This window comes from Manis javanica, chromosome 12 (assembly GCF_040802235.1).
Source record: "Manis javanica isolate MJ-LG chromosome 12, MJ_LKY, whole genome shotgun sequence".
Lineage (NCBI taxonomy): Eukaryota > Metazoa > Chordata > Mammalia > Pholidota > Manidae > Manis > Manis javanica.
In genome coordinates, this window is record NC_133167.1 from 39,121,932 (window position 1) to 39,144,898 (window position 22,967).

At 36.3% G+C, this 22,967-nt stretch overlaps 1 protein-coding gene across 6 annotated transcripts in view; it reads right to left on the reverse strand.

Moving 5' to 3' along the window:
- The window catches only part of HECW2 (HECT, C2 and WW domain containing E3 ubiquitin protein ligase 2), a 344,914-nt gene that overhangs the window by 144,642 nt on the left and 177,305 nt on the right, over positions 1-22,967 (reverse strand). The window contains exon 1 of one of the 6 annotated variants that reach the window (XM_037009112.2): positions 4,358-4,640. The exons of 4 other annotated variants lie outside the window; for them this stretch is intronic. The gene's annotated coding sequence lies outside the window, so the exon portion shown is untranslated. Of the gene's footprint in view, positions 1-4,214; positions 4,641-22,967 lie in introns of those variants that run through there. One more of the 6 variants, XM_037009111.2, reaches the window with a different exon arrangement.

The window sequence follows — 22,967 nt, forward strand, 5'->3', positions numbered from 1 at the left end:
TTATATATTGTCTATCTTCCTCTTTACAATGTGAACTCCAAGAGGTCAAGGATTTTTGTCTGTTCTGCTCACTCATGTGTCCCAATGCCTAGAACAATATGTGGCACACAGTAGGTACTTAGATTTGGTTGAATGAAAGATATCTTGATATTCTTTTGATTATGATGATATATTAACTGAGTATTAGTATTAAATTATTACAATGTAGAAAAAAATAAATTTCTCACCAAGGAATGCAAAAAGCCCTTTTAAAAAGATTTCCATGTTTAGAACAGAGAAAACAAGGACAATAGAAAACTTCCATGTTAAGCTTTACTAGACTAATTTAACAAGTTCATTTAAGCTCTCAATCTTCGTAACATGAATTTCTAATTAACATTCACATTTAATTCAATTATACTGCTGAGCTGACATTCAACTTCGTTTATGTCTTAGAGGTGGTCACACCAATGCCTAAGATCTCATGACCAGTTTCATATAAAAGCCTTTGAAACATCTTAAATTCTTTCTTGATAAGACTTTCAGAGCATTTCTAAATTAAGATTAATATTGTTGCCCAACTGAATGTTTTCCTATATAGGACACAGAAACCTGTATTTTATTTGGCTATTGTAAAAATTTATGAAAAATTTCACTGTGAAAACAGAGTATATAATTTGCAATAGTTTTATCCAATTTCATGGTAAAAATGTCAGCATGCTGATATTTTTGAATTAGGTGCTTTTGTAAAATTTGAGGCTTAAAAATTTCCGAAGACTCTCTAAATTACACATTGCTGTCAATATGTTTTTTCCCCATCATAGTTTGCATGGCTTTTTTCCTCTGACAATTATGTTTTTATAATGAAAATGTAAGCCCAAGTTTTCTTAAGTCAATAATGGCTAGCATTTGGTAGCCTGGTACACACCTCCGTATAAGATCCAATAATAGGCCCTTCAGGAATATTCTTTAACAATGACACTAAAATGTTTCAATCCTATTCTGTGTATCAGGCTGACAGGTTAGAACAAGACTTCCTATTACTAAAGAACTCATGAGAAAAAGTGGAGTAAATGTTCTTTTTCTAAAGGTCCATAATTTGGGGCAAGGTGATAACAGGCTAAAGAGAGTTAGAAGGAACAGTTTAAGACCTAAAGACAGAAAGAAAAACAATCATAGATGCAATGCGGAAAATGAAGTTTACTGGTAATTAATTCAACAAATATCTACTACCTGCCAGGCAATAATCTATGTGACAGGGATTCCAGCAGGGATAAGAAAGTCCGAGTCCCTGTCCTTGTGAAGATTTTGGTTCAGAGGGGAAAGCAGTCCATAAACAGACACATAATAATGCATTTACAAGGTAATGTAGTAGAGATAATGTAATGTCAGGTACTGATAACATGGCTTGAAGAAAGAGAGCCAGGGGAGAGGGTATAGAGAGGTTGGTGGGAGGGTAGTACTTGTGGGTTGGTTATGGAATCATTGGAAGAGGGACCTGAATGAAGAAAGGATGTTTACAACAGGAAATTTGGAAGGCAAAAAATACAAACGTAAATACTCTGAAACAAGAATAGGCCTACTGTGTTCCAAGGAACACCAAAGTGACACAGCTGGAACAGAGTGAATGAGGCAGAGAGGAGGAGATGAGATCAGACCTATTGGCAGGGCCAGCTTGTAGACAGCAATAATAATCATAATAAACACTCTGTAGAGCTTACTGTGTGTCCGGCACTGTTCTACTGTTTTGTCTTTATTAATTCATTGATACTTCTAACAATCCTCTGAGGTAGGTACCAATGTTAGATTTTTGGTGATGGGGAAACTGAGGCACAGAGAAAATAAAAAATTTGCCAGGGCCCAAAAATAGTATGGACAGAGTGAACCAAGGCGATCATGCTCCAGAGACCGCACTCCTCAACACTAAGCCACATGCTCTACCTAGAGCACAGGTCTGAGGGTGATGGAAAGTCAGTAGAGGATTTAAAATAGGGAAATGATATGATCTGCATTAAAAAAAAAAGTCATTCTGGGTACTGTTTGCAAAGCAGACCATGGAAGGGCCAGAAGTTTCCCACTTCACCGAGGGCTGGAGCCATAGCCCAAACATGACCCTCCTAGTGTCTCCATATTTGCTGTGCGTGTCTCCATCTTTGCTGTGCGTACAGAGCTGTGGCAGCTATAAACACCCACCCTTAGTGTACAAGGCCAGGAACCCACCCCAGACCCTTCAGCCCAATGACCCTGTGAGGTTACTCATCTACCCCTAAGCTCTCTCCAAGTCCAACCACCATCCTGTAATTTCACCCTCTAAGTCCACCATGCTCCTCCCTTGCCTCTCTTTATTCAAACAACTCCTGAAAGTCTGACTTACCTGCACTCAATCTTTACCTGTCAAAATAGAAAACTCAAATTCTCTATTACTTAGTAACTCAGTAAAACCTTTAATGCAACATATTTAATATATGACTGGCATTTAGTCCACATGGACCACATTTACCAACAGAATTACGCTTTATGTTTCTATAAAATATCACTCATTATGGGTACAATGAAGGACATATGCCACTTGATATTTATGTTACCAGGTTGTGGCTGCTAGGGTTATGGTAAGATCACAGAACTTCTAGAAATAGTAGACCTGAGTTTAAATTCCATTTCTCCCATTTACTGGATCTATGACCGTGGCCAAGTGTTATAGGCCAAGTTAACCTATAAAATGACAGCAGCACCTGGATGAGAAAGCTGTGAGGAGTACAGGTACAATACGCAAGCTGGTAAATATTAGGAGCTAAATGTGGGTTTTTAAAGCTTTTCAATCCATTCCTTCATTTTTTCTAAGGAGTTATGTTTTTCTTTTAATACTCAAAAGCACAATTCTTCAACCTCATTTCTCTAGTTTTTACTATTTGAATTTATTTTTAATAAATTTGTGATACTCTAATTTCTCACAAATATGCATAAATTAAAACAAAAGCATGCTTATTTATATGTTTTTGGAGACTCTAATTTCTGAATCTGGATGCAAATGAACAGACAGCAAAAGTGCAGTCCACATATCCAATAACAGGACGTGATGCCACTTACCCACGGAGCAGTCTCTCACAGAGTATCTCAGTACTGCCCACTTCTTGGGTAGAAGGTCACTCAGAGCTTAAAATTCTGCCAACGAGCTTTAAGTTCAGCTTTGTAAAGAACCCTCCCCAAAATAACTTCATCAGAAGATGAATGACCTTCCCAGAAATTAGTCTGCTCACTTGAATCCTCACTAAAACATCAACGTTTCATGAAACTGAGCTATTTATCAGTGTTTCTCAGTGAGGGCACTGCTGGCCTTCTAGCAGACAGTTTTTTGTGAGGGTCTGTCCAATGCACTGCAGGAATGTTAGCGTCTCTGACTCTTGGGCACTAAATGCCAATTGGACCCTACATGACAATAAAAAATAACATCCCCACCCCGCTGAGAACCCCTGATTGGCCTTTTATAACCAAAGTAAAATTTTTCATTGACAAAATTAATTTGTAAAGAATTAGGATAGAACTGAAATTTTGCCCTGGATTCAACCCAGTTTTTAAAGAATTAAAGCAGATTTAGAAGGCCTATAGAATATTGGGTCAGTCTGCCACAGTTCCCATAAAAAAATCTTTTTAAAATACTCAGTTTTATTGTCAAGTTCACATTTTGTTCTAAGACTGTTAAATCAACAATTTTTAGAACGTGAACGTCATGAATACTTGTCCTAATAAATGTTACGTTATAAATAGATCTGCTTTAGTATCTCATTCATAAAAGAGCCTTAAGATCCATCAGAACAATTACTATTCCAGAGAATGATAGCCTGTCATGAAATCTATTTAGACTCAATATAATGCCATTTTCAAAAACATTCCTGTAGGTAGAAGAACATCACAGTAATCTACTGTGATGCTTAACATCACAGTAAAGGAGTTCATTTAAAACCAGTGGGACTCTAAAAAGTCACAGTGAAAGGATCGCATGTTTATTTGTGAAAGTTTTACATGCTTTCATCTCAGCACTGCTTTATGCCAAGTTGTCAAGTGACTGAATATGCTAAGCGCACCACATCATTTGTTAATAATTGTGCCCATCCAAGCTGGGAGGGGACCGCGCTTCAGAACTCTCCAAACAGAAAGACAGAACTGTAAATCTCAAATAAGAGGACACAGAAATCAGCTGAGAGTCTTATTCATTTCACAGAATTTCTATTCCTTACCTCAGGTAATCCCAAAGAGTTTTTCTCTGCCTTTTCCAGAAGAGAATCCATCATTTCAAATTATAGGAAGCAGCAAGAAAAAAACATGCTTCATTTGCCTTAAAACCATGTTCCTGGCCTATCCGCTTAGCAATTTCACTCACAGGAGTGGCAGGATTGAAGTGAAGGCAGGTCCGGAGTCCTAATGTGGCTCTGAGAGCTCTGCAGGTACACTTCACTGATACTCCTGGATCCTTCTCTTCCCCAAAAGTTCTAGAAATGAAATACTAAGTGGGGTTCAAGCAGGCCTGTACGAGGAGACTCCTGTCCAGCTAAGAACAACACTGAGAGCCACTCCTGCCTTTCATCAAGACTTATCACTGTTCAGGCATCCTATGAAAAAACATAATATACAGTGTCCCTTCAGGAGAGGCAGTTGTGACCACACCCCTGCGAAGGGTACAGGATGCAATCGCCCCATCCTCCCCTCAGCTTCCTTCCTTTGCTTTTCCAAAGAAGAATTCCAAAGGATGAGTTATGTATGTACACACACACACACACACACACACACACACACACACATTCATACTCAGAGTGGGCTGATCTCAGGGAGCTGCTGTCACACAGAGGGGAGCTTTCTGTTTGATTTACTGAGAATGGAGTGGCCACTATCTGGGAAGTCTAATTTACTATTACTGTTAATCAGATATAGCCTTCATTTAGGTTACTGAAATAGGCTTTCAGTATCCTAACCTATGTAGAATGGAATTTGTGGGCTTGTGATGTCAAACTACACAAAAGGACATAAACTTCTTCAAATATCAGAGAGGTTTAGTGAAAATCCAAAAATGTAGTTATCAATCCAGAAGTTTTTTCCAGACCTGACTCCTAATGCAAAGTGGATACAATCGTCAGTCTATGCTGGGAAGAGCCTGGGGTAGGGGAGTCCACATTCAGATGAATTGTTCTTAAATAGAGAAAGGGGCCTCCTGAAGCTGTTGGTCCACCTGGGGTGCAATTATTAAGAGCTGGTTCAGTGGGTAAATGCAATCTATGGTGGCAAGACCATAGATTTCTTTCCAGCAAACTTCCAGGAAAACAAGATGAAATGTCTTCATTTGTCACGTGCTTTTGCTGTGAAGTGAGGCACACCGGACTGCAGCTCCACGGTGGCTGCAATTTCCCCCTCCTGCTCCTTTAACCCACTGGCTGTTTGCCATGATGTTTCAAGGGGCCACAGAGCTTTGGGCTGGTTCTGGAATAGACTGAGTGAGCACAGCAAGTCTGGCACTCCAGAATCACCACCACCCTGTCCAGTCCAGGTCTCTTCTGGACATGCAAACCCAGCCAAGACTTAGAAAAAACCACTGCAGATTTTGGGGTGCGTCCTAGCAAACAACAATAAAACCAAGCATGTACAGAAATCCTACTATGTACCAGGGACACATTGTAGATGCTTTAAGAATAGTCTCTAATGAATGCCACTGTGCTCCAAGGCTGAGGTCTATTGTGTTTTCAGGCCCATGTTACAGATGAGGAAACTGAGGCTTACTGCAAGAGGAAGTAACAACAGCTGGGTCTGAAAGATCTGAATGATCCCCGAGCCCCAGGCCCTTTTACAACACACAGCCTCTGTCAGCACTCCTAAAGATGCCAACCACCTCCCTGATTCACAGGTGGCCACTGGGTCGACAGCAGACTCAGGCATTAGGACATTAGGAAAAATAAATCTAGAAAGGATAAATTCATTTACTTTGATTGGCATCAAAGGTGACTACAACCTATGAACAACAGACTTCTCAACAATGTCAGCATTTCTGTTTTTACCCCCCAGTCAAAGAAAGTATATAATATTGAACTCTTGACTACTTCCTAGTTATGGCCCAAAGACTCTCCATGGGATTGAAGAGCCATGTGTTCCGCTATTGGTGCAACTCTTACTGCCACCCAGTCCTGGCCCACCTGATACTCCACCGCTCTGGCCCTCTAAGCCTTGATTCTTTGCTTTCCAAATATATAGAATTTGCCAGATAAGCCACTTTATGTTGAACTCTGGTCCACCCATGTGTCACTGAGGTCACATGTGACAAACAAGCTATTTCCCATGTAAAGGAAACCTAGTTTCCCAGAGCACAAGTCATTGTCTCAACAGAACTAGATTTCCAAGTTGACCGGAAGACATAGAGGGGAGTCAGGGAGGTTAGGTGCTGGAGCTCAGCCTTAAGGTATCACATACATGCACCTTCTCACGGGGATGGCATCTCCCTCACACAGGGAGTTCAGGCAGTGCCTCTTCAATCACAGTACACCACTGTACTGAGAAGGTACAGCCACAGAACCATGGTGTCAGACTTCATAATTTACATATGCTATTCCTTTCTCCAAGCCACACCACTGTGTGAAGATCAGCAACCCCAGGTAAGATGGGAAAGCACATTCACATGAACTTTGTATCCATATAAAACACCTTCCCACTTTCACTTATCATGGTATCATCTGGTGCTAGGCACTAGGAGAACTTCTGTTTTAGAGCGAGAGAGGGAGAAACATGAAATAACAAATACAAAATAAATTCTTTTATAATGATTATGACATACACTACAAAGGAAAAAGAGAGGGCCACTAGGAATGGATGAGCCACCGACATGGCCCAGGTTGGAGCAGGAGGGAAAGCACCCTCGTGGAATCAACACATGGACTAAGTTCTGAAGGATGACTAAGAATTGCGTGGGGAGGCGAGGGGAGAGGGCAGAGAGGGCGTTCCTGGCAGAAAAACTGTGGGGAGGCCCCACAGCACTTTCAAGGGCTGAAGGACGACCTCTGTGACTAGAGCACAGAGGATGATGGGGAGATGAGGCCGGTGAAGAAGAAAAGACTAGAAATTCTAAGCATGGTTTATAGGGAGAGAAAGGGAAGCTTAAGAGTAAGGCAATGGAAAGTGTCCCTTTTCCCCACTGAAAGCCAATTGATTACCACGGTTGTCAACATTCAAAGCTATTGATCTAGCAAGGGCGCTCTGAGTGGAACTGTGCTTTGTGGATGCTCAATGTATTAATCATTGAAAATTAAAGACATCACTTCACTAAAGTAGCTTATTCCCAGAAGTTCACAGAATATTTATTAAGAGTAAAGCAGAGAGAAGAGAAGGCACGATTCTTAGATTATGATACAAATTGGCAATGGAAAAATTCAGCAATGTCTCTTCCATCTACCTTTATTCTGAAATTAAAACCACAAACAGAACCAAGGTCAGCACATCAGGAAGGAACAACTCTTTTCCTGAAAAGTCTATCATGAATTTCCTCTGCATTTATGCGTTTTTTTGCATGCCTCTGAGTCTGACATCACTCATATGCATTATTTGAGTCTTGCAGCAAGTGTCTGCTTATCTGCTACAATTTTTATTGGCGGATTTTTCTATTGATACTATGTCCAGGAAACAGCCAGATGAATCTTTGTCTCATCATCATTCTGTTTTCAGATTCCAAAATCAACCAATGGAAATATACCTCAGAGGGTGTATAAATCAGAAAACTTTTTGAAAATATGTTCAAAATCGAGATAGCTGATAAAAGATGAAAGGAAGGGCCTCAAATCTAAACTTCAGTTGACACATGCACGTGAAATACATGATTTTTGAAATTTAGCTTAGAAAGTGGTGGGCAATCAACTCCAACAGAAATAATAATAATTATCCTCTGTTATCTGTTAGGAACTTACTTTGTGCCAGACACTCTAAGTGTGTGTACACACTCCCTCATTTAATCCTCAGGGTAACCTTCTGGAATAGTCATTACAATCCAGTTTCACAAAATAAGAAATCTGGGGAATAGAGAGATTGAATGACGTGCTCACACAAGATCACATAGCAAGGAAACCAGCTGAATTTCAAATCTAAGGTCTGCATGATGTCAAGACTTACCCACACACTTCCCACTGTTGTACAACTTCCTTCAACAATAACTAACAACCGACCATTCACCAAGTGCCAAAAACTGTGCTCAGTATTTCTGAATCTTTCACTGATAAAATTCTCACAACAGTTCTGAGAGGTATTATTATCCTGAAGCTGAGAAAACTGAGCTCAAAGAGGTCTAGTAACTTGATCGAGGGCACACAATGGCAATGTTGAAAGGCACAGAAGAAGGCTGTTCAGGAGCCTGCACCATTTCACAGCAGCAACAGTTCTGGGGTATTCTGGGTTCAGTAAAAATAAGTATGGACATACTGTCGTAGTGTTTTGCAGTTTTACTTGGGTATTATCATCATGTTTAGGAAGAGAGTGAAGTCCCCAAAGGCCTGGTTTTCTTATCTTAGGCAGAATTAGAAATCCCTTTATCAAAGTCCATTCAAGTCACAATATCAGGATTGTGATCCACTGCTTTCATAAACAAGAATAAATGACCCTCCCTTTTCTGTTTCTAACAGACTGAGACACACAAGCAGATATAAAGTGCCAAAAACTCTGAAAGGCATACACAGTTAAAAAATAATTGTTCTTTCCCTTTCAGTAATTTCCACTATAGAATTAAAGACCCAGCTATAGCAGTGTCTTCTTTATTTGAGTGACATGTACCTTTAAGCTTTAAGGATATATTTTTCCTTACGAGTGAATTTTGCATTAATACCTAAGGATATTTTCCCTTACCAATGAATCTTATATTAATCTTATATTAATGAAAGACAAATGTTTTTAAATGAAATATGAAAGCAGTTTATATATAATCCCACCTTCCTCATTCAATTCATAATGAATGCTCAATTGCATAGTTAATGAGTTCTGCAGCTACGCTACTTCTTAGTCCAAATAAAAGTATATTACTGTAAAGCAGTGCAAATTTAAGAATAAGTTTTAGGTATGTAAATTCTGCAAATAAAATAAAACCCACAGAGAAAGATATAAAATTACTGTATTTGAGTACGGGTGTTCTTTGTTTCTGTCTGTCTGTAAAATGAGATTATTATCCAATAATGCTTTATATATGGCTGAGATGAACTCAATTAACTCAGTAATATATCCTGGAGATTCTCCACTCAAAGCAAATATATAGAGACTCCACTATATTCATATTAGGAATGTTTTCAGAACCAGCATTTACAATTTACCTCCATAGCGTATGATGAGCTAGAGTATACAGTATATATAGAGATGGTATAGTAGGAAGACAAACAAGTATGGGGAAAATAAAGACAGGAAGGGAAGACACTAACAGGAGCATAAAACTTTTTGCCTGTATTTAAGTCTAGAAACAGTGCTCCTCAAAAGATGGGCCATGGAAAAGTACTGGGCCATGACCATTTTGTTAATAATCTAAGTACGAAAATTGAGTGTTAGCCTTTAGAAAACTGACAGAAATTTGTCAGAGTAATTTTAAGTCTGTTCAATCTAATAATGAAAATGTGGACTTATCTTTTGTAGATCTTATTTTCAGTCCATTTCATTTCTTAATAGTTTATTTTTATTCTTTTACAAACTATCAGCATCTGTGATGGATTTAACTGACCATAGGCATTGTGAGGGGCACCAGTGGACTCTAGGTAAAGGAATCCAGTCATGCTTGGTCATCTACTAAGGCTCCTTGCGCAGGACTTAATACAAAAGTGGCTTTCTGTGATATCATTTCAAAAGATTAGGGGCCAGAAAGGCTATAGTGAATAACTATATCTGAACTTCTCATAATAACTTATTATGAATCTGTCAGCAACATATAAATCTATGTGAGTTTGTGAATTCACCAAATTTCTTTTAGTTTGTACCATCTCTTAGAATAACATTTTAGTAAAATTTTCTAAAAATTACTTTCAACAGTGTAGAACTATATATCACTTATTATAAATGTATATCTTTCCACTTTCAAAAAGACCTTTGAGTTTTAACACTTGAAGATTCAGTGAACTTTATCACCACATCTATACCCTATCTGTGAATCTTTGCTGCCATGAAACTATTGCTGCAGGCTGTTCAAAAAACCAGGTCATTTTAACTGGTTTGGTAATCGGACTGGGTCCCTAAAGGCTCTCTAATGATTTTCATGATATCAATGACAAAAGTAGTAAGAAGCACAAAATACCAATACAGCATTCTAGCCGTAAGTACATGGGACACACATCTCACTTGTTAGTTTCCCTCTCTCTGGGTAAACTTTGAATGATCATCCTGCCCCTTACTGGAGACTCACATTCTAAACAGTACTAAAGTTAAATTGCAGACCTGTTCTCAGAATTCCTGCTTCCAGTCATCTGGTGGCCCCCTGCAGTTGCTGCGCTGGCTGTGTGAGTGTTGCCAGGAATAACTCTTTCCTCTTCCAAGTTGAAGCTGGTGTTTATAAAAGGTGCGAGAGGGAAAACCTGGGAGATTGTACACACAATGGACAAAGTCATAATAATAGCAACTGCGTTCTAGTTGCCAAGATTTCTAGCCAGGAAGAATGAAAAATGAAGACTTTCTTCCCCTAAGTAATTGCATCTCATTTTTAAAGAGAAGGAAGTCAATCTTTAAATATCCAAGTTCATTCTGTGATGATTTAAAGTTGGAAGTTGCCATATACTAAATGTGTTCATTATGCCTTCTTAACATGTTTAAAATCCAATTTAAGACATTTTCTCATTGAGTCAGTTAATTATATGACTAAGAGCTCTCTGAAAGCTTGCAGGCATAGAGAGCAGCCCTGGTTCTACAGCCAAAAGGCACACTTACTAGCTGTGTGACCTTGGCCAAACGATTAACATTCCCAGACTTTAGTTCCCTCATCTATAAAATGGGGATAACAATGCATAACCAGCACAATTCTGAGAGGATTATAAAGTAGATTATAAAGCTACATAAAGTGCCTAGCACAATTTATCCATTGTCGGTAAATCTTATCTATGAGTGGTGGTATTATTCACAACAGAAACAACCCTAATCACTGAAATATCTAGAGAAGTTTTTAGAATTTTATTTCTGTGGCAAATACAGTAAGTAGATTAATGATAGTCCACCAGGAAAGCAGCTGGCTTGAGGAACTGACCTCTGGAATCACCCCAATCTGATTTATCTAACATGACTAAACCAGGCTCAAATTCAGTATTTTTATTAAAATTTAAAGAACATCTTTGGAGAAAAAAACTGCCTTAACTAAAGGAATTATAACTATGTTAATTCTTTTTATTATACTATATACATTTGTTTTAGCAATCACTGTAGGAAAGGTTAAGTGGAGCAGATAAAACTACAGTCACAAGACATCTTTGTAAAAGTAGATGGCATTCATCCAAATGCCTTTCCTGGAACAAACTGTAACAACTCGATGCACTCCCACCCTTCCCTACCAAGCTATATTTAAGGGTCTGTAAGCATTTCCATTATAAACTGCTATCATCAGGATTTGTAATTTTACTTTCTAATCTGTTTTAGAGTTTATATATAAACATCTCAATCAAACTTAAAAAAGGCTATTGTTTTTTAAATCTAAAAACTTCCTTCACTGAAAGATAATAGTACAAGGGAAAATCAAAAATAACAGAAACACCATAAAAGTAAGGATTACTTTACACATGAAAACAAAAATATCTGCAATGATTTAATAAGCAAAATAAAATGCATGTTCAAGAAATAAGTGCCACCAAAGATTATATAAATTTAGTAGCCACTGTGTCATGAGCTGTAAAGTTATAAACTATATCAGTGTCCAAAAATAAATTAATAAGTACTTTATGGCACAGCAAATTACAGGATATTATGCAGCCATCACATGATGTTCCCACATAATTTTTCATGACATGGAAGATGTTCATGATATAATAAGTGAAAAAATATACTATAGAGCTATATGCACAATATGACCTTAATCAGGTTTAAACATGCATATAGTATTTATAAAAATGAAGTTGTATAAAAGGAAAATTCAAAATGTTTAATTATTGTTTGGCAGAAAGACTTCAGTGTTCCTTATATTCTTCCATATTTTCCAAATTGTCTATAATGAACGTGAACAATCAGAAAAGAGAGGCTTCAATCTGGTTTAGTGACAGAGAAATAGAGAAAAAAATGAAGTTTGGCATCTCTGTCTTTGTATGTCCTCTGTGTTTCCCTTGAAATTTTTGTACTTAATCATTTGAAAACATTACTTAAATTGTGGATTTATGAAACACACTCATTCAAAGTTTTTATTTATCAAGTGGAGTTGCCCCTCCAAAGTGACCTTGTAGCTAACCACATATTATCAATAACCCATGTCTCAAGATGGTAAAAAACACAAGTGTCATCTCTTATATGGATAGCTCTAGGGGACAAACCACAGAATCAGGACCCATCTAGTCAGGGAATAGTAAAAAAGGAAAAAAAAAAAAAAGTTGAAGCAAAAGGTATCACATAAAAACTAGTTTGAATCTGAGTTTGAAATTGCATTCAAATCTTCAAGTACACAACTGTCATCAACCCAAAGAGACATGTCCAAACAGAATTACGACATCAATTTAAATCAAACACAAAATAATATCAAAAGAATTCACTCCCAGCATATCTCAGGGCTCTCTAACTCCTACTGGAAACACAGCCACACACAAATGCACACACACAGAAAAATCACAGTACAATCAACTATTGTAAGCATTTGTGACCATAGATATAATGTCCAATTTTTCTTTAAAGGAACCTGAATAAATTTTACCAAAAAAACAATTTTTATTTTTTCAAAGTAACATTTTAAAAATTGTGTATTATTAGTATGTCGATTATGCCCCTATTTAAAAAAAAACCTTCTGTGTCATTATTTATCAGCTACTATGCAAAATAATTTCACATGTGGTCTTTTAAAATCTTGTCCTCTTAAACCAGTATTAGAAAATCTGGTCCACTGTCATATTCAGTTCCCTCTATCAGCCAATGTTCTTTGAAAATAAGAACTATATTTATTAATCTTCATATTCTTAACTGCTCAAATTATCTAATGCTGAGAAACATCTAAGACATGCTTTTGATTAAATAAATAAGAAATGACTCCCTATCTCAGTTTTTGTTTCCCTCAAACTATGCCTCAAACATCGTAAGTGTGAAGCACTGCATAACTTCCAGTCTCCTAATTTATATATTTAGGAGTAATGGTTAAAACAAAAATTTGAAGAAATACTAACAGTGGAACAGACACAGGCCACATTTAAATAACCTCATTATGCTGAAAAGTAAAAAAGGAGTATCTGATAACAAAACATAAATTAAATAGCTTTTTATTCTTTAGGGGAAAAAAACAGAAAAGAGTAACAAGCTCTATAAAAATTACTCTTTGATGATGCTCAAATTTCATAAGCAGACCAAGGAAGATTTAACCACATTAATTCCCAAATTAAATGGAAATCAATTTGGTTGAAGCTACACATGAGTCAGTGCCAAGGAAACGTAGTTCAGACTTTTAGTGATAAGACAATGAATAAACTTTTCAAATCCTGAAGCGAGACAAGGGGAGTCTCACATAAAACCTGAGGCAAATTATATTTTGATCACTTTTAATTCTTTCTCAGCTTAAGGTTATCTTCTTGGAAGAATTGCACTCTTGATCTAAAGTGCTAAAGATTATCTGGGTGCAGTTTTTTCAGAAATGGCCTCCAAATAATTAACGCATGAATAAGGCAAAACTTTCATTTTACAAATTGATCATGCAATTAAGAATTGTAACATCTGAAAGGGCTTAGAATAAGCTTTTCCTCCCCATTTCTTACCAGCAGATTAAATCAATGCTGCTAAATTCAAAGTAGAAAATTGAATCAACCCAACAAAACATAAAGGAGAAAAAAAAGGAAAGAAAACCAAGAGGAAGCATATTTTTTCTTGGCACAAGTTTACTCTGATGGTTCTTAAAATAACATTTTTATAATTCTTTGAAAAACAGATTTCATTGTAACTGTGTTCAGATTACTTTCTCACTCATTACTCTGAGAGCAGAAAAGCCAAAAAACCCTCCTCTTCAGCCTTTATTTGGGATGTAGGTCAATGCAACTGCCCTAAGAATAGTAGAAAAATAAAGTAAAATAAATGTCCATATAAAGTGTCCACTAAAAATGAATCAGCAATGGAATCTTCAAGCTGGTCATTGATTTTTCATAGTGACAGGGATTATAAAGAGGCAGGTTCAAGTTTAGTAACAGCCAGAAAATGTTTCTTATATTATAATAAATAAGAGATCTGGGAAGTCAGGAAGCAGACCCTTACCTCCTACCAGAAGGGCAAGAGTTTCTCAGACTCCAGACCCAGCTGAGGTTGGAAGAATCCTTCGGAAGGCAACATCTCTATCTAAGGCTTCCTGTGGACTGTGATTTGGAAGCTTAGTGTGATATAAAGAAGTGAGCTTTCCTAAACTGCCAGGACTGTACTATTTAATGTAAGGCATGGCTGACATCAGCTCTTTAACTAGTTTAAACTGAAATAAAATTAAGCATAATATTCAACAAGACTAAACAATAAAGTCTCTTCAAAGTTAAGATTAAAAGGAGGCAAACTGATGGACCACAGTATTCCCCCTTGGGACAATATTGCTTTGTAACTTAAATAAGGCCTTCTTAAACACAAATTCTCAGTCTTTTTTTGCAGAAATGGAAAAGCTGGTGATCAAATTCATATGGATTTGCAAGGGGCCCTGAATAGCTAAAACAATCTTGTAAAGAACAAAGTTGAAGGTGCACATTCCTAGTTGGAAAACTTACACAAAGCTAGAATAATCAAAACAGTGGTAGTGGTATCAGGGTAGACATATGGACCGATGAAATTGATTTGAGAGTACAGAAATACACCCATAGATTTAGGATCAATTGATTTTCAATAAGGGTGTCATGAACATTCAATGAAGAAAGAATAGTCTCTCCAACAAATGGTTCTGGGATGACTGTATTTCCACATGTATAAGTATGAACTCAAACCCCTGCCTCACACCATATAAAAAATTAACTCAAAAATAGATCAACAAACTAAATGTAAGAGCAAAAATATTAAACTTACAGAAGAAAACACAGAGGTAAATCTTCATGACCTTAGATTTGGCAAGGGAATCTTAATTATGGTAACAAAAGAACAACAGCAACAAAAGAAAAAGTAGGTAAGTTGATCTTCATCAATTTAAAAAATGTTGTGCTTCAAAGGACCATCAAGAAAGTGAACAGGTAATGTACAGAATGGGAGAAAGTATCTGCAAATCATACACCTGCTAAGGGTCTAGTATCCAAAATACATAAAGAACTTTTACAACTCAACTAGAAAGACAAACAACCTAATTAAAAAATGGGCAAACAACATAATTCAAAAATTTAATACTGTGCTTGAATAGATATTTCTCCAAAGAAGATATACAACTGTCCAATAAGCACATGAAAACATGCTCGACATAATTAGTCATTAGGAAAATGCCAATCAAAACTACAGTGAGATACCACTTCATGCTGAGAAGGAAGGCTATACTAACATTAAGTGTTGGCAAGGATGTAGAGAAATTAGAACCTTCATGTTGCTGGTGAGAATGTAAAATGGAGCACCTGCTGTGGAAAACTTTGGAGGTTCCTCAAAAAGTTAAACTTAGAAATATCATACAACCTAGCATTTTCACTCATATGTGTAGATATCCAAAGAATTGAAAGTAATTATTCAAATATTTGTACATGAATGTTCATATTAGCATTTTTCATAGAAAGTGAAAGGTTGAAATAACCCAAAGAGCCATCAACAGATGAATGAATACACAAAATGTGGTATATACCACATTATAGTCATATTCTTATGACTGTATAATGGAATATTACTCAGTCATAAGAAGAAATGAAATACTGATACATGTTTAAATATGGATAAACATCAAAAACATTATGCTAACTCAAAGAGCCACATATAAAAGATAATACATTGTATGTTTCCATTTGAATAAAACATCCAGAATAGTTAAATTCGTAAGACAGAAAGCAAACTGGGGGTTGCCAAGGCCTGGCATAAGTGGATTGGAAGTGACCGTGTAATGGATATGGAGTTTTCTCTTAGGATGATGAAAATGTTTTGGACCTTGATTTAGGAGGCAGTTGTACAAAATTATAGATGTATTAAGTGCCACTGAACTGTATTATCTGAAATAGTTAATTTATGCCATGTGTATTTTGCCTCAATTGAAAAGAGTAAATGATATATATATATGTTTTTTAATTAAAGTATTATTTTTATATTAAAGCATTATTATTATATATGTTTATTTATTAAAGCATTATTTGTTTGTAACAGAAGAAGACTGGAGAAAATTTAAATCCTTATCAGAGGTACTGGTTAATAAATTATGTTACACCTTGACAATGAAACAGTTTGCAAATATACAAGAATGGGAGTCTTTTTATATACTGCCATGGAAAAATCTGGAAACCATATTAAGCGAAACAAGGTGTAGGAGAATACACACACACACACACAGCTACTTTTTATAGAAAAGGGGAAATTAAAACATTTGCATTTGCTTGTATATATACATATGTATGCATGTGTATATGCACAGTATACACATATATATGTATATGCATATTTACATATTCTACCCACACACATACAGTATATATCCACCTCTCTCTATATATATATATAGAAACTCATATAAAACTGAAACTAATAAGCATTGTTACCTACTGGAGGGAAAGAGAGAAATTTGGAAATGCAGGAGAGGTTGAAGGGATACGTTTCAATTTATATCTTCATGCATTTAAAAAAACATTTTGAGCTTTGCGACTATATCACTTAAACCAAAAAAAGAACTTCACTGCATGGTTATTTAAATATGGCAAAAGGCTCCATATTAAAATTATTGTAACAAAACTAGTTTTAAATAAAATTAGAAACTGGAGGTATTTTCAAGTTTTGCAAATCACTGCAGTCAAGATAAAGTTGATAAAGCTCAGAAAGGACAGTGTGCATACCAGGTGACAGGGGACTGTGTTCTCCATCTGGTAGCAGTAGATGCTCTAGTTTGCCTTCATTATTTATAAGTTACCTGGCTTTAAAAAGACATATACAGCCACTGACTCAAATGGAAACTGCACTTGCATCTCACTTGGCAGTGAATGTTCTAAACCAGGGTAGCTGAGATGATCATACTACACTTTAAAAATATAACTGGCTTCAATATTAGTAAGAATTACATTGGAGATGGTAGACGGACTACAAGTCATTTTTATCTACTCTTTCTATTTTCTGTATTTCCCATGTTTTTCACTGAACTTAAGTTTCATTAGGGATACATCTATTTTTTATAAGACAGGTGATTCTAGTGGCAGTATAGAGGGTGAGTCACAGCCAGAGGAGATTGGCAGCAGGAACATGAGTCACAAGTGTGCTCCAAAGTTAGGCAACAGATGACAAAGATGTGACTATGCGTAGAGGCAGTTGGGATAGAAATAGATAAGCTGAGAGGTGAAATGACCAGGCCAATTGGGTGGAAGTAATGAAGAAAATTTTAAGACTAAGTAAAGAAAAGAGATGGCTGGTTACAGGACAGAGGATATGGCCAGGTTCAGTTTGGGTTATCATGAGTTTGAGTCTAGGGCCCATCTACTGTGAGATGTCAATTCTTTACTCAAAGTACAAAAATGGTACCCAGAAAGAATGAGGATTGGAGAGTTAAATGTATGGGTGTTAGCTGAAATGGGAATGGCTGAAATGGCTCAGAGAGGGCCAAGACAAAGTCAGGAGAAGATGGCCTGTGATAAAAGCCGAGAGAACACCACTATTTAAGAAGGAGAATAGAGTAAACAGAGGCAGAATACCAGGAGAGAATGGTCTTATGTAAGCCAAAAGAGTAAACATTTTCTAGAAGGAAAGTGTAAGATCAACAGCATCAAATCCTGAAAGATTAGAGAATAAAACCTGAGAAATGCCCATTACATTTACCAATGGCACAGTGCCTAGTGACCTCAGTGGGGGCAGTGACAGTCACAGGGCAGAGCTGGAAGCTACACTGTGGTGGGCTGATGAGTAAAATGAAAGGTAAACATTTCAACCAATAAAAAGAAATTATTCAGTGATGAACTTTCACACTGTATGTATACCATTCATTTTAAATCTTTAGAAAGTGGCCCTGAAAACTGTATTCTCTTTTACTTTATGGCAGGAAGAGTGGGAGTTTTTGTTTGCTTGTTTATTTATTTATTTACCTGTACTAAAGCACTATAAGTGGTTAAATATATTCCTTGTGCTCAAATTCTGTTTTATCTTATATCACTCATATGATTTTGAACAATAATTTAACACCTCTGAGCTCCTTATTTCTTTAAAATGGGAATTGTACAACTTCAAAAGGCTGTTAAGGATGAGATGAGGTAATAAGTGCAAAGCAACTAGCTTATTGTTTGCCCACTCTAGATTAGATGTTTTATTTCCTAATTCTTTTATTTGTTCAAAAACAAAAAGAAATGAAATCTGGAACTCCCCACTTGAAGGCCTAATTAAAATAACAATCTCATTCAGGACTACTCATTAAACTTACTCACTTGACAATGAGCATACAGAGTCTCTTCCATGGGCCAGTATGTGCTGGATTCTGGGGCCACAAAAATGGTTAAAATTTGGTCCCAGTTTTCACAGACCAGAGGAGGTAATGTCTACATTAAAAAAAAAATTCATAAGGTGGCAAGTAGAATAATAAAATGTGAAGAGTTACTTATAAGGGTTGTGGAGGAGCAAACAAGATAACACAGGTTTGAGTATTTACACAAGGAAATGATGAAAACAACACTTATAAAACTCCTCCCAGGTATTTCTACAACTCTTCATTGCAGTGTCTGGTGTTAAGATTTAAAAAAACAACACTACATTGCCAGTTAATTTTTTTGCACACTTTATAAAATATTAATCACTCATTTTAAACACCTAAATTTAATCTACTTTATTCTCCCCTGCATTTCTTAGTAACTTCTTGACACTGATAATAAATCTCATGAGACACCTTTTGATGGTTTCTTTTCCATATCCCATATGCAATAAATAACAATGTAATTTCATTAAGATGTAAAAGCCTTCTCCGCCTTACAAACAACAGCTCATTTACTTAATCAGAATATAAAAGCTATAGTTACTTAATGAAAGGCATTAAATAAATCACAGAAAATGGTAATAGTAAAGCAAAGTATTTTAATTTGATCTCAGATTTCTCAAAGAGAAACTAATGTTTCATCCTGTGAAACACTTTCCTGAGATCATGTATCCTTAGTACCCTCTCTATTAATAGCCCTATAATCTGATACCATCACTGGGTATAAAAAGAGCACTGCACTCACTTAGTTAGGACTCTAAAGACGTAGGTTTTAGGTCCTAGGAGACCACTTTTGTGATCTGATGCTGGTTCTTTAACTTCTGAACATCAGTGAAGGACTGAAAATGGCTCTTCAGCCCTGTTAGGGTTATTGACAAGAACATACAAGGGAGTTTTTAACAAAGGATTCCTCATACTAATACGAAGTATTTTATTGGAATGTGACTGACCTGGATTAAAGTAACTGCTGTAGTCGATGAGTTTGTTATTCTTAATTTCTTATTTCGAATTAGTGCAAAGGAAACTAACCAGATTAGAAACCTATCTACAAATATCTATGAAATATGTTTCATTTAGGATAAAACGCCTCATTTAATATGAAAAATGTCAAGACAGTGCGGAGCTGTGTATTCTGAACTCCTTCCTACTAATACATCCAAATGTGCCACCTCCACCCCCATCTTCAAAACTCTTTGGAAAGAAGAAACATAGGCTATATCTTTATGAAGAATTGGACTAAGGAGAGAGTATAATGACAGGTATACTCAGCAGTTATTTATTCAGTGCCTACTGTGTGCCAGGAATAGTTCTAAGCTCTTGAGATACATTAGTGAACTAAACAAAAAAACTCCTGTCCTCATGGAGCTTACATTCTAGCAGGAGATGGAATGGAGAGATAGACAATAAATAATAAACATATTAAAGTAAATCAGAGTGTGTTGGAAGGTAAATGTTGGGGGAAAAATAATAGAACAAGTAAGGGGCTCAGGAGTAGAAAAGTGGCGTGGGCTTCGTTCAGGTGACACGGGAGCAAAGGACTGAGGAAGCCTGGGGAGTCAGCCTCTGTGCTCCAGTCACAGAGAATGAATGCATTCCCATAATGTGGGAGCTTGTCAGAAAACGCTGGAGAGCAGCCAAGACATAACAGGAAATGTTTGAAGATTTTAAAGATTTCACAAGCAAATTATGAGCAATAGAAAGAAACAGACCACCTGTCTAAATGAGCTTTTCACTGCAGCCACTGTGTACAGGGTTGATCTGTCATGGTTGATAAGCTGGGCACCTCAGCATGGCAAGTTAGGAAGAGGTGGAAAAATTCTCTTTGACCTTCTCTTCAAGTAAAATGGAGGTCTCAGGGCCAAGGCCATCTCCTCCCAAGGAGGTATTTTTCAAATCTGACTAATGAATGGATCCCTCACATAAAAGGGAAAAAAACATTTTTCCATGTCTAGCACAATCCCTAGGGTAGATAAGTTATTTCCATTATAATATTAAATATACACACATAACTGTCAATAGTGCTAAACAAATTTATAAAATAAAAAATTATACATTAAATACAGGCAAAATTAGAAAATAAAATTTTTATTAAAATTTTCATTTATGGTGATTGATGATGGTATTTTCCTGGCACTATTATGAGACTATAATACTGATGATGAACAGCAAAGGTTATTTTGAATTCATCATAAAAATAATGCATGATGCTGGGTGGTGACTCAGTTTTTCTCATTTTTCTCAATTAAAACTACTATGAAATCCATGGTTTTGGCCCTTCTTGGCACAAGCATATCATTTATGTATTAAACCTACTTTTCCTCTTTTCTCATAAGCTCAGACAATTAAAGCAGTATAATTTGGTGACAGCAAAATATAAGAACAAATGCTATAAACTGAGGATTCAAATGAGCCAGAATATGTTTAAATAATTTGGAAGGATTATTACTGGAAAAGAAACACAAAACTTACAACTTTTTGTAAGAAATACACCCCTGAGAATGTGTTTGTATGTTCCTACAGACTGGGATCTCCTGACTTCATTTCAGCACACAATCAACCGGAGAGAGAAGGTGTGCATGGTATGTGCGATGTATGTAAGAGGAAAACACGCCGGATTAGAGCATCTGTCTTCTTTGTGGTGACTTTGGGAATATCACTTAGCAACTTCCCATTTCATTGAAGAGCAGCAACAGTAGCTAATTTTATTATCAAATTCAAAGCCCTCATTCACCTCAGTTAAATTAAATAGGGCTTATGAGCACTAAGCCATTAGGAAACATTCCTTAACATAAAATTTTATTATTCTTCTATTAAATTTATTAATAAAAATTTACTAATTCTATTTATTAACTCTAAAATTCCATTCAATCTATTAATTTTAAATTCTTCTTTTCAATTTATTATTCACGTATTAAATTTATACAAAAAGGTCTTTTCCTAATGACTATGTTTTGCTTTTTCTTGACTTTCTTTAGATACATGTATTTTACACTTTGTATAGTGTGTATTACCTGTCATGCATTGTTCTGTGTGTTATAAATACAGAGTAATTTAATCCGAACAGTAACCCTATGACTTATATAATATTATTATTCCCATATTATAGACAGTGAAACTGAGGCACAAGAGACTATGGAATATGTTCACAGGCACATAGCTGATTAGTAGCAGAGCCAGCATGTGTTTAACTACAATGGTATGCTATTTTATGTCTACTTGTGAGTCTTCAATATACACCTCTTTTCTTTTTCCTTAATTCATTTATAGCATCTAATCATATCTAGAAAAACAAAATAAGAGGTGAATTTTTCAGGGTACCAAAAGCAAAACAGAGTTTCTGCAGAAGTAAAAACTGGTTATTATTATGGTTACTGGATGTGTTTACTTTTCAGACCCAAGAGTCACTGTCCACAGAGCTGGTTTTTGAATATCATATAATTTAATTTTTGTAGGCATGGAAGACTATCATTGGGGGCACAGCTACTACCATGATGAGGAGCACCCTTGGAAAAACTGAACAAAAAAATAAACCTTTACAGGCAACAGGAAGGCAACAGTTCCTGGAATCTGGAGCATAAATAGATTGGTACATAATCAATTATGACTAAAGTACAGTCTCCTGTGCATTAGTCACTTTATGGACCACTCAGGACAAATTTTTCACCCATGTCTGGTTTCTCTTTCCATTTGGCACAGCGACATCACACCATTCATTGAAGAATATTCCATGCATTCAAATAACTGTCATATTGCAGAACTGTCTGTTGCAGGCAAATGGATGTGCTACCAAGAAGCATTACAGAGATATTTCACTATGAGGTCAGCATTTTCTGAAGTGCATTTTGAGACACCTCAATCCTTAGTGCTTAGTATAGGAAAAGTAGAGTTTCCTGATCAAGTAAGAGTAGAATTTGGTGGAAACTAAACCTCCCTGAGAGGTTCACAATATGCATTAGCAAATATAAAAGCTCCCAGAATCCTTCTCACTTCAATGGTGTCCTAAATTGATTTGACTGATTAAATTCTTTATCATATAACACCTACAAACAGCCTGGGAAATGTAGTTTGAGAGACTATAACTTGGTGAAATCCCCACTGTTTTGGATCTGTCTCCTGGCTCTGTAAGATTTTGTCAGGCTCCTAGGGTTGATCAGAATCAGAAAGGCAGACTAGTTTCACAAAGGTACCTTTAAAGGGGGTTTAATTCTTGCATTCTCTGGCCTTCTAGGAAAAATACATGGAAAGCCAAATTACC